This window comes from Felis catus, chromosome A3 (assembly GCF_018350175.1).
Source record: "Felis catus isolate Fca126 chromosome A3, F.catus_Fca126_mat1.0, whole genome shotgun sequence".
Taxonomy (NCBI): Eukaryota; Metazoa; Chordata; class Mammalia; order Carnivora; family Felidae; genus Felis; species Felis catus.
In genome coordinates, this window is record NC_058370.1 from 43,848,953 (window position 1) to 43,863,787 (window position 14,835).

At 42.4% G+C, this 14,835-nt stretch overlaps 1 protein-coding gene across 3 annotated transcripts in view; it reads left to right on the forward strand.

The window, feature by feature from the left end:
- DTD1 (D-aminoacyl-tRNA deacylase 1) overlaps nucleotides 1–14,835 on the forward strand; it is a 207,543-nt gene that overhangs the window by 191,595 nt on the left and 1,113 nt on the right. The window contains exon 6 of one of the 3 annotated variants that reach the window (XM_023251499.2): nucleotides 5,874–6,092. The exons of 1 other annotated variant lie outside the window; for it this stretch is intronic. The gene's annotated coding sequence lies outside the window, so the exon portion shown is untranslated. Of the gene's footprint in view, nucleotides 1–5,873; nucleotides 6,093–6,178; nucleotides 6,236–14,835 lie in introns of those variants that run through there. One more of the 3 variants, XR_002741067.2, reaches the window with a different exon arrangement.

Sequence of the window (14,835 nt, forward strand, 5' to 3'; positions counted from 1 at the left end):
AGGCAGAATTCACTTTATGGACATTCATCCATAGCTTCCTGAAATCTGCCGCCTTCCTGGATGGAGAGAAAAGTTGAGGTGCGGGGTCGGGTTGGGGGTACCCATGGGCCTGGAGTGTTCTCCTTCCTCACTTGCCTTTGTCGGCTAACAACTGCCGCTACTGTGAGCATTTCCAGAGTGTTCGCAGATGTGTGATCTGGACCTGGAGCCTCACCCAAACCGTTCCTGGCCATTGCGCCCTCCTCTCCATTGCTGCTCTCGGCAGCTCCAGCGGGGACCACAGTCACCTGCAGCCGCCTCCTCTCATAGCTGCCCACCCCATCCTTCAGTTCGCTCTGCCTGTCACAGCACCTTGTCACCTCCACACCTAGGAGTGCCTCTCAGCTCACTGTAGTAGTAGTCTCCCTCTCTGCCTGATGGTCAGAGGCATCTAAACCTTGACCTGGCTGTCTGATGGCCCTTTGCTCAAGTTTGTTCCCCCAGTGAGCACGTTATTGAGAGCCTCATACTTGCCGGAGTTCACAAGTTCAGGGAGAAGCAAAGGAATAATTGTAGCATGGTTTGTTGTGGGGGTGGTGGGAATGTGAGGCTCTGCGGAGGGGAGGATGTGTGGAAATGGGCAAACGAGGGGCAAGGTGGGAGCTGCCACAGCCAAGAGAAAAGCAGATGCAAACACTGTTTGGTGTGGGGAAGGACAGAGAGTTTTGGAACAAAGGTAGAGAAGAGTGGCTAGAACACTGCGTGCAAGTGGGCAGTGGGGTATCCAGGGAGCTTCTGTAAAATCAGACAAATAGGATTATGGGTCATAAGGGTCTGATGTGCAGTTGGGAAATTTGGGTTTCATCCTGAGGTGGCAGGGAACCTCTTAAGGTTCAAAGATACAAATGACATGATCAGGTGCAAAGTTTAAGGAGATGACTCCAGCAGCCATGGGGAGTGAGGCTGGAACCATCAGGCCAGTTAGTAGGTAGTAGCAGAAATCAAGAGAGGAGCAAGGTCTGGCCATACATTTCAGAGCTTTCAGCTTATACATAGTCTGTGGTTCAAACCATGTCAGCATATGGGTTCATCCTGGAGATGCTGAATGGTGAGAAAGGAGAACATTCTTAAGATGGCTTTCTGCCTTCTCTTTCCTTCTGAAAGGGAAGTCCATTTGTGAAATGACCTTTAGGATGCACACTACTAGACACTGAGATATATTAGAGAGTCTGCAGTGATAATTGGGTGTTGTGGAATTGGCTTGCAAACATAAACAGACCAAAGGAACAGAACAGAGAGCTCAGGAAGGTTATGTTGTTTATCCACTGATGGGTTTTTTTTTTAATGTTTATTTAATTTTGAGAGAGAGAGATAAAGCGCAAACAGGGGAGGGGAAGAGAGGAAGAGAGGGAGACAGAGAATCTGAAGCAGGCTCCAGGCTCTGAGCTGTCAGCACAGAACCTGATGCGGGGCTTGAATTCATGAGCCATGAGATCATGACCTGAGCCGAAGTTGGACGCTCAACTGACTGAGCTGCCCAGGCGCCCTGATTCACTGACAGTTTTAAGGGGAGGGAGACGCTGGATAATAAATCCTGTAATGTCCTCTTGACTTTTCCCCTAATCACTCTGTTTCCTTCCAAGTAACTCCGGGAGCAACAGAGCCATGGTCACTTGTCTTGGCTGATTTTTCTCACATTAATGGGAAAGCAAAGCAGGAATCAGAGAGAAGTTTTTTTCACACTCTGCTTCATTTGTCACAGTCACAAGCTCCCCCTTTTCTTGGCCTTGACCTAAAGACATGGGTTTTTTTATTCATGAACTGACACAGTTGGTGTGAGTTAGGGAGAGTCTTCTGAAGCTTGCTATGTGGTGTCTAAATAATTCACAAATACACAGTAATATTTTATGTGGCATTTATATCATATAAAACTTCCATTCCCACTCCCTTAAAATTTCTGTGATGATTTGCTCATATCAGCTATGAGTTTTGTCATCACAAATATTGCTAGTGCTTCTGACTTACAGTCTGTTCACTAACCCTAAATTTCTGAGGGGTGAATTGCACCACGCAGACAGTGCGCAGAGTGCCTTTTTAAGTTACTTTTACAGTTATGCTCATTAAGTGGGTCCAGCGGTCACACAGGATCTCACTGAGTTCTTATTTCCATCCTGCCAATTTCTGTGTGACATTAAGTTATGTAATCTTTGCTTTCTTGGTTTTCTTTATTAACTAAGAGAGTCAAACTCATTCCTTTCACTAGTGGTGTTGTGAATGTCAGGCGGGTAAAGCCATAATGCCTGGTGACAGTGCTAGCAGGCTGGGGTGGGAGGGGCAAGTTGAAGGGGACTCTCCCTATGTTTCTGTGGCACCTCCCTTGCCCCCTGGCGATTGTGTTGGAGAGAGCACCCCAGCATCCACTCCTGACCCCTGGATGAAGGATGAAAGACTGGCTAATCTGATGGGCAGGGGATGACATTCATAATAGTAGGTGGTTCCTTGGTTCAGAAGCAAAATCCGGACCCAATATATTCTATTTCTGCTCCTTGAACTGAGGGCAGCTGCCCAGCCTACATGGCTTTTTATTCTTATGGCCCTACTCTGACACAGCACCACGTCTTTTCCATGTAGTTTTAAGATTATAAATAATAGCTTTTTCCTCAGTGAGTATTGGGACCTTATAGCAAATTTTTAAAAATTGAATTTTCAGACTCCCATGATGAACTCAATGAATAGAAAAGTAGTAAATATATAATCACTCCTCTCCCAGTAACCAAGCACAGCTTATCAACCTAAATGGACGTGCGCACACATGTGTGTGCACACACACACACTCAGATGTGCCTTGGACCTTGTATTTTCAAAATGGCTTTAAAAAATTCTTATGCCACCTAGTTGCATCTTTTCTTGATTATATTATCAACCTGCTCATATATTTTATAAATTTAATGTCTTGATTTTTGATGTAACTGTGTCTGTTCAGTACTACAAATCTTTGTTTTGTTTATTGAGGGGTGTTGTTGAATTCTACTCTTTATAACAGTGCAAAACATAACTTTCTATTTGAGTTAGATTTTGGCCTTAGAATAATCCCAGTAGAAAGGTATCCTGGACATTAGTTTCCTGTACCCAGTGGGTAGCTTGGGAGTGATTTTGCCATCTCTATGGGCAAGAAAAATACCTGAATGCCTCATGCGTAGAGAAGGAGACAGTAACTGTGTGTCACAGAACATGCTAGAGGACACATTGACAATAGAAAACAAGGGAAGAGGTGAAAGTGGGCATTTCTTTCCAACATCTCCCAGAGTTTAAGAGGTGAAATTTCTTATAGACTGGTAGGTATCTATTTTTGCTTTTCTAAAATTGATGGAAAAGTTAAAAACTGTAACCATATTTATTCTCAAGGTATTGCTGATTGGGTAGTGTAGAACTTGGGGTAAATCCTACTACAGTTGACTCTTGAACAACACGGGTTTGACCTGTGTGGGTCTCCTTATACATGGTTTTTTTTTTTTTGTTTTTTTCCAATATATTGGAAACATTTTTGGAGGTTTACAACAATTTGCAAAAGCTTGCAGACAAACTATGTAGCCTTAGAAATATAAAGAAATTAAGAAAAGGTTAGGAATGTCATGAATGCATAAAAAAATCTATGTAAGTACCAGTCTATTTTACCAGTTACTAGCATAAAATATACATACATCTACTATAAAAAGTTAAAATTTATCAAAATTTATACACACCAACACTTATGTGGCACCATTTGCAATGGAGAGAAATGCAAACAAGTAAAAATGCATAACTGCATAAATTAGCTATAGTATGTGCTATATACTACTGTAATAATTTCCTAGCCACTGTTGCTATTACCGTGAGCTCAGGTGTTGTGAGTGAGTATCCACTTAAAATATCATGTGACGCTAATTATCTCTGCGCGAACAGTTTGTCCCTGCCGTAAGTTGTGTATTGTAGTAAAATGTGATACCTCATGGTTCTTGTGTACTTTTCATCGTGTTTATTAGTACAATACCCTAAACCTTGAATAACACCATGGGACTCATCCAGAGTGCCACTAGTGATGCTCGAAGTGCTCCCAAGAAGCAGAGAAAAGTCTTAACACCACAAGAAAAAGTTGAATTGCTTAATATGTCTCATGGATTTAGGTCTGAAGCTTCAGTGCCCACCATCTCAAGATAATGAATCCAGCATCAGGAACATTGTAAAAAAAAAAAAAAAAAGAATTTGTGTAGCCATTGCTGTAGCAATGCCAGCAGGCCTGAAAGCCTTGCACTTTTTATGAAATATCCTTTTATCTCATATTGGTAATGCAGCTTTTATGTTGGTACAGGATTGCTATAAGAAAGACATACCGGCGCACTTGGGTGACTCAGGTGGTTAAACATCAGGTCATGATCTCACAGTTCCTGAGTTTCCAGCCCCGCATTGGGCTCCATGCTGACGGCGTGGAGCCTGCTTGGTATTCTCTCTCTTTACCCCTCCCCCTGCTCTCTCAAAAAATAAATAAACTTAAAAAAAAGAAAGGCATACCTATAGACTCTTAAGATGATTTGAGAAAAAGTGAAATCATTATGTGACAACTTAGAGCAAAAGCAAAGAGAAAGATCTAAAGCTGGAGAATTTAATGCCAGCAAAGGATGGTTTTTATAATTTTAGAAAAATGTTTGGCTTTACAAATATCAAGATAATAGGAGAAGCAGCATCTGCCGATCAAGAGGCAGCAGATGAGTTCCCAGATGCCACTGAGAAGATCATTGAAGAGAAAGGATATCTGTCTGAACAAGTTTTTAATGCAGACAAAAGTACCCTATCCTGGAGAAAATGTCCCAAAGGACATTTATTAGTAAGGAAGAGAAGCAAGTATCAGGATTTAAGACAGGAAGGGAGAGGCTAACTGCTGTTTTGTATAAATGCAGTTGGGTTTATGATCAGGACTTCCCTAATCTATAAAGTTGCTAACCCCCCAAGCCTTGAAGGGGAATAAACACACACCAGCTGCTATCATTTTGCTTGTATAACAAGAAGGCCTGGACAATGAGAACTCTTTTTCTGGATTGGTTCCATTGATGATTTGTTCCTGAAGTACGGGAGTACCTTGCCAGGAAGGGACTGCCTTTTAAAGATTTTTTGGTATTGGACAATGTCCCTGGCCACCCAGAACCCCGTGAGTCCAACACTGCAGGTATCAAATTGGTCTGTGGCCTCCAAACACATGATCTCTAATTCAGGCTGTAGATCAGGGAGTCATGAGGACATTGAGGGCTCATCACACATGGGACTCCATGGAAAACATTGTTAGTGCTATGGAAGAGAACTCTGATAGAACATCAAGAAGGTCTAGAAGGATTACTCCATTGAAGATGCCACTGTTCTAGAAAATTCTGTGAAAGCCATCAAGCCTGAAACGATAAATTCCTGTTGGAGAAAACTCTGTCCAGATATTGTACATGACTTCACAGGATTTATAACAAAACCAACCAAGGAAATCATTAAAGAGACTATCGATATGGTTTTAAAAAAGGTGAGTTGGGGGGGGGGTGGTAGAAGGGTTTCATGATATGGATCTTGGAGAAATTCAAGAACTAGTAGGCACCACAGAGGAATTAACAGAAGACGACTTGAGAGAGACGAATGCTTCCGAAACAGTTTCAGATGATGAGCAAGAAGGCATAGAAGCAGCAGTGCCAGAAAACAAATTGTTAGTCTGGCAGAAGGGTTCCAGTTATTCATAACTACTTTTGACTTCTTTTATGATTGGACACTGAAACTAAAGCAAAGGTGGAAGAATGATTGGTGCCATATAGAAACATTTGAAAACAGAAAAGAAAAAGCAAACAAGTCAGACAGAAATGACAATGTTTGGTATTTCCATACAGTTACACCGAGCGTGCCTGCCTCACCTGCCTCCCCTCCTACCTTCTCCACTTCCTCTGCTTTCCCACCCCTGGGACAGCAAGACCAGCCCTCCTTCCTCCTCCTCTGCCAACTCAGCGTGAAGACAGTGAGGACGGAGACCTTTATGATGATCCACTTCCGCTTAATGAATAGAAAGTCATCATCATGCCATCCATACAGTTAATAAACTTAGGATTGTCTATGTGTGTGTCCTTGTGTGAAAACCGATTAATTGTATGAGACATTTTTTGTCATCATCTTCATTGTCTACGTATTCATCATGTAGAACGTTGTGTGCAAGACCTGTGCGGAGGTGGAGAACCTGTCCTTACAGAGGCGTAAGGTGAGTGATAGTTGATATGAAATTGAAAATGTGTTTGTTCTCTGTTTTACAACTTTTCTTTCAAAGAATTGCTATACAGTATGCCCCTCTCTCTTATAATTGGAGAAACTGCATATTGGCCTATTGTCACAGTGGTAAAGTGGTCTTGACAGTACTGTATTATGAATATGAGCGTAAAACTGTATGCCACAAAAATTTCATAACCATTCATTCATTAGTGTGTAGGCTAGGCTACCATAAAGCAATCCTGTTGCTACTACTTCATTATTAATGCATGAATCATTACACCTGTAAATAAATATGAATTTCTTTTTCACATTATCTTTTCATTTTTGATGTCTAGCATCAGTAATATGTATAAAGTGTATAGTGTTTTGCATCATGTAGGATGATGATGTAAGTACTGACAATGCATCTTGTTAACAGATGAAAACTTCTGCTGATAATAAACTCAGTACAGGACTATAAATGTATTTTTTCTTCATGATTTTTTAACAATTTTTTTTAACGTTTATTTATTTTTGAGACAGAGAGAGACAAAGCATGAATGGGGGAGGGGCAGAGAGAGAGGGAGACACAGAATCGGAAGCAGCCTCCAGGCTCCGGGCCGTCAGCCCAGAGCCCGACGCGGGGCTCGAACTCACGGACCGCAAGATCGTGACCTGAGCCGAAGTCGGACGCTTAACCGACTGACCCACCCAGGCGCCCCATCTTCATGATTTTTTAAATAGCATTGTCTTTTTTCTTGGTTTATTGTAAGAATACAGTGTGTAATATGTATAACATACAGAAAATGTGTTGTTTATGTCATCAATAAAGTTTTGGCCAGCAGTACACTATTAGTAGTTAAGTTTTTGGGGAATCAAAAGTTATATGGACTTTTACTGTGTAGGGGTTGGCGTCTCTAACCTCCATGTTGTTCAAGGGTCAAAAAGAACTAACCAGAGAGGGGACACAGTAGTGGGGGAAGCAAACTCAAGGGCACAGTGTTTTGAAATGAGTAGATGTGTTTTCCTTTTCCCTGTAAATCAAGCTCACTGCAGCTGTGTCATCATCATGGCCCTAGGGAGGAGGCAGGGAGAGGGTGAGTGCAGGAGAATGATGTAGAGGGGCCCTGTCTGGTAGGAGGGAAGGTGAAGGAGAGCTTCAGTTTAGGAGACACAGTGGGAGAGAGAAAAGGGACATATGGAGGAGAAGCCCAAGGCCGCACTTGGTGTTCTGGCTCCAGGCTAGAGTCCTTGGGGTGGTGGTTAGGTTGATGGGAGAGCTGGAGGCCTGCGGTCCTGGTGCTCTGGTCCCTGGTGGGAATTCTGGAAGGAGACTGCTGTGTAGGATGGCTGCAGGTCTCTACGAGACTGCTGCAGCTGAGTAGAAGGGGCAGCAAGACATGGTTAGGCATCAGGATGCAGCAGGAGCTAGTAGAGGGTCTCACATGCCTTGTGAGGTGTGCAGAAGAGAGGTTTGTGGGCGTTCATTGGGCTGGCCATAGGTCCTATTAGAAGGGGTGAGGTGAGCCTGCCCCAGAGGCCGAGAGAGGCCAATGTGCCCAGAAAGCCAGGAGGGTCATGACCTCAGCTCTTCAGCACTGAGTCTTTGCAGGTCTCAGCCACAATCTCCATGTGGTTCCCAGGGTAAGGCGTGAGGGGTTTGTAGTGCTAGTGAGAGCTGAATTGAGGTCAGGTCAGACAGGGGTGGGGGCTCTGGCCCCTGAGCAATCAGGTGCTGCTCAGTGGTGTGCCCCAGGGCTCAGCACCAGGTGCTGAGCCACACCAGCCACCGAGGCACAAAGGCCACTTGAGGACTCAGCTGTTCCAACACCCAGGCGAGCAGAATTACTGTGCGTTCAAGATTTCCCCTGCTGCTACTCAGTGGGATGGAGACTTGTGAGGACATTTAGATGGGCCCATGAAAATACAGAAGCCGTGTTTTCTTTGCATATTTAGCATATTTAGCACTGTAGCACTGTCTGGGTTTTTGACTGAGTTCATGAGGAAAACCATTTGCTTATTGGCAGTTTAAGGTGGATGTCCAGTTGGAATTCAAACCAGAGATGACAGCAGAGGCTGGGTGGCTGGTGCTGACATCCAGGTATGGACAGATGTGAGGAATCCTCTGAGGCACCTCTGCTGCAGCCAGCCAAGGATCAGGGAGGAGCTGGGGCACCCACCCCTCTCCTGCACCTTTCTGGGATTATAGACATGTACTCAGATTTGAAGACCCTAAAGGGGGCCAGGAGTAAATGACAGATGGTCTTCCAGTTATGTATTTGGGGTTTTTGTTGCCCATGGGCTTTTGTTGCCCCATCTGTTGAAATTTGTCATCCCAGTAGACCCCCAAAATCACCACTGAATATTCAGATATCTGTAAGAGCTGAATTAAGTAGTGACAGACAGAAGGTGACCTTGGCATTGACTGTGCTCCACAGAAAAACAGCAAGCCCCACCCCTGCCTCTGTGAGGGGAGCTGCAGTTTTCATTTGCTTTTCTTTACAAACAGGAAGAGCCCTAGGGAGCCTCACAGGACCTAAGGGAACAGCTTGGAGTTTCCAAGGCATGAGAGAGAAAGAAAAGGCAGAAGAAAGTGGAGTGAGAAGTTGCATGAGCTTGGGCATATTTTTCTTTGAAAATGAGAAACCTTTAGAGGATACTCCCAGGGTGTTGACATTTCTGTCACATTGCAGATGTTTCTTATTTTATCAAATGAACATGGAAGTGCTAAAGTGCACCTCTGTTTTTGTCCTCTGCCTCATTCCTTCAGGCTCACTCACCTTGCTGGGAGGGCTCAAGGTTTTCTGTGAGGCTGCACCTCCCATTTCCCCCTGTGCTAGCTATGGCAGCCTCTCTGTGGGACCATGTGCTCTCTGCCTTTGATTGCAAGGTCGAGTATTGCCTCATTTGCATATTTATTTGGCTGCTGTCATTAGGGTGTGAGAGGAGCGTGCTCCTGAGCAGCACCCCACATTTCTGTCCTCAAATGTCAACACACTTGAAACCAAGCAAGGAAAGTGTTTTGGAAACTGCCATCTGTTTGCTTTTTCAACTTGACCTTTGTCTGAATAATAAGACATATCTGGCTGAGCACATTTCTTCCTAATGAGCTAGAGCAGGGTGTGTGTGTGTGTGTGTGTGTGTGTGTGTGTGTGTGTGTGTGTGTTCTGTTAAAGGATAGTCATGTTTTCACTGTGTTTTTCCCCTGTAGAAGGTAGAATCTCTTTCATTTCCACAGCTTTCATTTTGCTTCCTGTGTCAACGTGTGGTGGTGTTTCATGTATAAAACTAACTATGCCTCTGACGTGCTGTTTCTATTTTTTTTTAATTAAAAAATTTGTAGTGGTTGCCCTAGAGTTTGCAGTACACATTTTTTTTAACTTGTTTTATTTTTTATTTTTTTTAAATTTACATCCAAGTTAGTTTGCATATAGTGCAACAATGATTTCAGGAGTAGATTCCTTAGTGCCCCTTACCTATTTAGCCCATCCCCCCTCCCTCAACCCCTCCAGCAACCCTCAGTTTGTTCTCCATATTTATGAGTCTCTTCTGTTTTGTCCCCCTCCCTGTTTTTATATTATTTTTGTTTCCCTTCCCTTTTGTTCATCTGTTTTGTCTCTTAAAGTCTTCATATGAGTGAAGTCACATGATTTTTGTCTTTCTCTGACTAATTTCACTTAGCATAATACCCTCCAGTTCCATCCATGTAGTTGCAAATGACAAGATTTCATTCTTTTTGATTGCTGAGTAATACTCCATTGTGTATATATACCACATCTTCTTTATCCATTCACCCATTGATGGATATTTGGGCTCTTTCCATACTTTGGCTATTGTTGATAGTGCTGCTATAAACATAGGGGTGCATGTGTCCCTTCGAAACAGCACACCTGTATCCCTTGGATAAATGCCTACTAGTGCAATCGCTGGGTCGTAGGGTAGTTCTATTTTTAGTTTTTTGAGGAACCTCTATACTGTTTTCCAGAGTGGCTGCACCAGCTTGCATTCCCATGCAGTTTTAACCTAAGTCCACCTTCAGATGACCTGTACAGCTTCACGTGTATCACATGTTATCACATGGTAATAACAGCGTCCCCACTTTCTCCCTCCCCTTACCCCTTTCCCTCAGCTTCTTTCAGGGATTTCTCTCTCTCTCTCTCTTTTTTTTTTTTTTTTCCAGTTTGGGATGTTCTTAGCCATTATTATGTCAAACACTCTGCTCTGTTCTCTCTCTCTCTTCCTGATATTCCAATTATATGTATATTATACCTTTTGTAATTGCCCCATGTCCTGGTTGGTCAATTCCCCTTTTCCTCCATTCTTTTTTTGTTTTTTTTTTTTTTGAAATTTATTTATATTGAGAGTGTGTGTGTGTGTGTGTACGTGCACACGAGTGAGCAGGAGAGGGGCAGAGAAAGAGAATCCCAAGTAGAGTCCATGCTATCAGTGCAGAGCCTGACATGGGGCTTGACCCCATGAAACAAAATCAAGAGTTAGATGCTTAACCAACTGAGGCACTCATGCCCCCCCCACCTCCTTTTCCAATTCTGTTCTTTTCTCTCTTTGCATTTCAGTAGTTTGGAAGTTTATATTGACGTATTTTCAAGCCCACTGATTCTTCCTTTGGCTATGTCCAGTCTACTGATGAGCCCATCAAAGGCATTCTTCTTTTCTGTTATGGTGTTTTTTATTTTTAGCATTTCCATCTCTCTGCTGTATTATCCATCTGTTCTTGTATATTGTCTACTTTGCCCATTAGAGCCCTTAATATATTAATCATAGTTGTTTTTCTTTGATAATTCCAACATCTGTATCGCATCTGAGTCTCACTCTGATGACTGCTTTGACTTTTCTGAGCTTCTTGAACTGGTAAATGTTTGTCTTTCAATACGTTTGGGAAATTTTAAGCAGTCTTTCGTCAAAGATTATTTTCTGCCCCGTTCTCTTTCTTTTTTTTTTTTTTTTAAATTTTTTTTTCAATGTTTTTTATTTATTTTTGGGACAGAGAGAGACAGAGCATGAACGGGGGAGGGGCAGAGAGAGAGGGAGACACAGAATCGGAAACAGGCTCCAGGCTCCGAGCCATCAGCCCAGAGCCTGACACGGGGCTCGAACTCCCGGACCACGAGATCATGACCTGGCTGAAGTCGGACGCTTAACCGACTGTGCCACCCAGGCGCCCCCCGTTCTCTTTCTTCTAACCTAGAGGAGGTTACTGTTTCCAAACCTTAGTGTTATTCTGGCCATTGCTATACATGAGGCTGAACTGCTTCCTCACTGATGCACAGTAGGCACATTATGTTTCTTTACCAGCAGAAGTGGATTTTCTGCATACCTAGCTTCTGCCTCAGTTTCATTTATTAGAAAATAAATTGGCAAGAAGCTGGCCACAGTTAGTGATTCTGTTTTTTGCTGAAGTGTTGAGCTAAGCTTACAGATAATGTAGAAATATGCCATCTGATGCAGTAGGTACTACCTATGTATGGATACTTAAGTGTAAATTAATTAAAATTAAGCAAAATTTAAAATTCATTTCCTTAGTCACAGTAGCCACATTTTAAGTGCCCAGTAGCCACATCTGGCTAGTGGTTGCTGTCTTGGATGGTGCTGAGGTAGAACAACCCTGTCATTGCAGAAAGCTCAGTTGGATAAGTGAAAATTCTGAACCACTGCCAGTTCTGTAAGACAGGCATGATTAATACGTACAAATATATGTGAGAAATAGGGTAGAAGTTAAGCCCAAATTAAAAACTAATTTCTTTTGGGAGTTTCTTCCTTTAGTACACCACACCAAGGTTTCCTGTCTTAATGGGGAAATCAGATCACTGGCCCCTTATACACATCACCAGGTCAGGACCATCAGCCTCGAGTAAAGGCAGAGATTCTTCACCTTGACAGTTCAGTGCAGGCTCACTGGAATCACAATAAATGCTAGGTCAGAGTGAATCCTTCTCTGATAACGTGGACTTCTCAGCGACCCATGTTTTCTCATAGAACAGCCTTTCTTTTCTAGGTAAGTGAATTCAGATTGGATCCTAGCTGTGGCCTGAAATAAATATATAAAATCTGGGTTCTTTTGACAGTGGTTTGGAGAGCAGGTCTGTGGTCTGTGTATCTTAACTCGAGCACTTACATCTGTGGTTGCTCGAATGGCCTACAGCCAGAAGCAGACCGGCTGGAAATCAGCATCTTTGAGAGACTCGAACAGGCTGTTGAGGAATTCCTTGCTTCTGGTGCTGGATTATCCCCCACTGCCCCCAATGTTTGCAGGCAATAAAAGAGAACCATTCCAGAAGCTTCTTTCCACAAGGCTATGAAATTATGGTGCTGTTATCTCAGGTGCTTACTACTGCCTGTTGCCTCCAGCCTGCGGGTCATGTCTGCCCTGAGATAGCTCACCTGACTCACAGGGAGTAGATGTCGTCCTCTGTTGAGCTCTCATAGGGAGGCACCTTACCCTTCCTCCAGGGTTTCTAAATTTTGACACCCTCTTGTGCAGAATTGTGTGTTTGTCAGTTTGCACATGACTTCCACTCAGTGCTTCTGATATGGCAGGTGGACCTCACAGATAGCTCCTCCCCACCTCCCTTTTCATACGTCTAGCTGTGTGAGTGTTATCTCCAGCCACTCCCACTTGACAGCCAGCAACCTGGCCTCTAGGTTTTTCCTTGGTCATGTTTAAGAAAATGAGAAGGAGCATTTGTTAAAAGTGAGATCGAAAGTAAAAGTGGCATCTATTTGACCAATCCATGTATCGTGAGGGGCAGGGGGCAGTGTCTTTCAGGTGGGACAGTGTCTACTGCTTGGCCAGAAGGCTCTTGCATGCAGTTTGGGAGCTCATCACTCATAATATTAATGTTGATGTTATGATTAGGTGCACCTGTTGGGTATTCCAGTATTAGAACAGTTAATTCTTGAAGGAATTCTTAGTTCAGATCCTTCAGGGTCAGTGCTTAATGTAGTCCCTAGGCCTAAGTGGTTTACTGTAAACTTTGAGAACCCCTGGCATGAAACCTCTCAGGATCCTTTCTAGTTCTGTGATTCTCTGGTAGGGAACTAGAATTTCTAAATTGTCTTCCTCGTAAAATTTCTTTTGAAAGCCATTTTGTATTATAGAACTAATGCTCATTCATCACAGAAAATTTTTTAAAATGCCAGAATGCTCAAAGAAAATAAAAGTCACCCGCCATCTCATCAAAGATAATCATTATTAACATAATGCTTTTATAACATTTTCTCTAATCAGATAATTCTGTATCTTTCTCTAATTTTACATACTTAAAGATAGACTGTATATATAATGCCACTGCTTTCATCATCTAATGGAATATTGTGAACATTATCATTATGTAAACCTTATCATTTCCATCTGCACATCAGACATTGGAAGCATAAATTTATTATCTCAAAGCTTTAAAACATCTAGGATATTTATCTGAAGTAATTGTAAAAGAATAATATATTAAAGCAGGGTCCCAAAGCTCATTTTAAGTTCAAAACAAAGGTTTTAATCTGCACCAAGATGAAGTTCCCCAAGGGTCAATGTGAGATCCAGTTTCAGGATTTCAGTTATTACTATTGCAGATGAGGAAAGAGGCTTCAATACACCCAGGTGCCTATGTTTGGGTTACTATCTTGGTTAAAATATAGGAGCAAATGGACTGCTTTTCTTGACTTAAAAATAGAACTAAATATGGTCCCCAGGAATTATGTTGTATAATCCCTATTCCCTTGTGGTCTTTGAGATCTCTTAGAAATAGTGCAACACTATGACTGGTGGGTTTTAGAGCGTGAGGGTAGGCCTTGGGGGAAATTTTAGTTCCTTGTGTGGGTCTAGAGAACTGAAGGACATAGCTGAAGTTATAATTAGCCTTTCTGGTGTGGGCCCATGGGCCTCCATGTCAAGCTGGGCGCAGGAATGGAAGGCTGTTAATTCTATTGAGGCATCTGCTCATAATACAACCCTTTGTTAAGAATGTGACCTGTGCTGAATGTACCCAGAAGCATATTCACAGATGTGGTATCACTGTGCAACCCACTATTACCAGAATCTTCTGCTTTTACCAAAGTTCATCCAATTAGAATTTAGATCTGAGAGAATAGAAACTCCTGTGTTAAGTTTGGGGTTTAAACTCTTGGTTGACAATTGCCTGCTTCATAGATCTTGGCAAGACCAGCTGGTTTTTGTTGTAGCCTCAGAATTACAGAAGAAAACTTGAGGCACTTGGAGATTTTATACTGAAGAGCCTACCATTATCCTTTGAGCAGCATTAAAAATATCCCAAAAGCAAGTGTTTAGCTTATTCCTTGTCTCTGTGCTTTATTTAGGTTCCTCTCTGCCTCCCTCATTATTAAAAGGATTTGGAAATAAGGTTTTGTATCTTTTTTCAAAGAATTTGTCCATTTCATCTGTGTTGTCTAATTTGTGGGAATTATGCCGTGGTATGTCCTTTTTTATCCTTTTAATGTCTATAAAACATGTAGTGATATTGCCTCTTTGATTCCTGATATTCATAATTTATGCCTTCTTTTTTCTTGGTAAGTCTGGCAAGAGGTTTATCAGGTTTATTGATCTTTCCATTTTTTTTTGTTTTTGCTTGAAATTTCATTAGT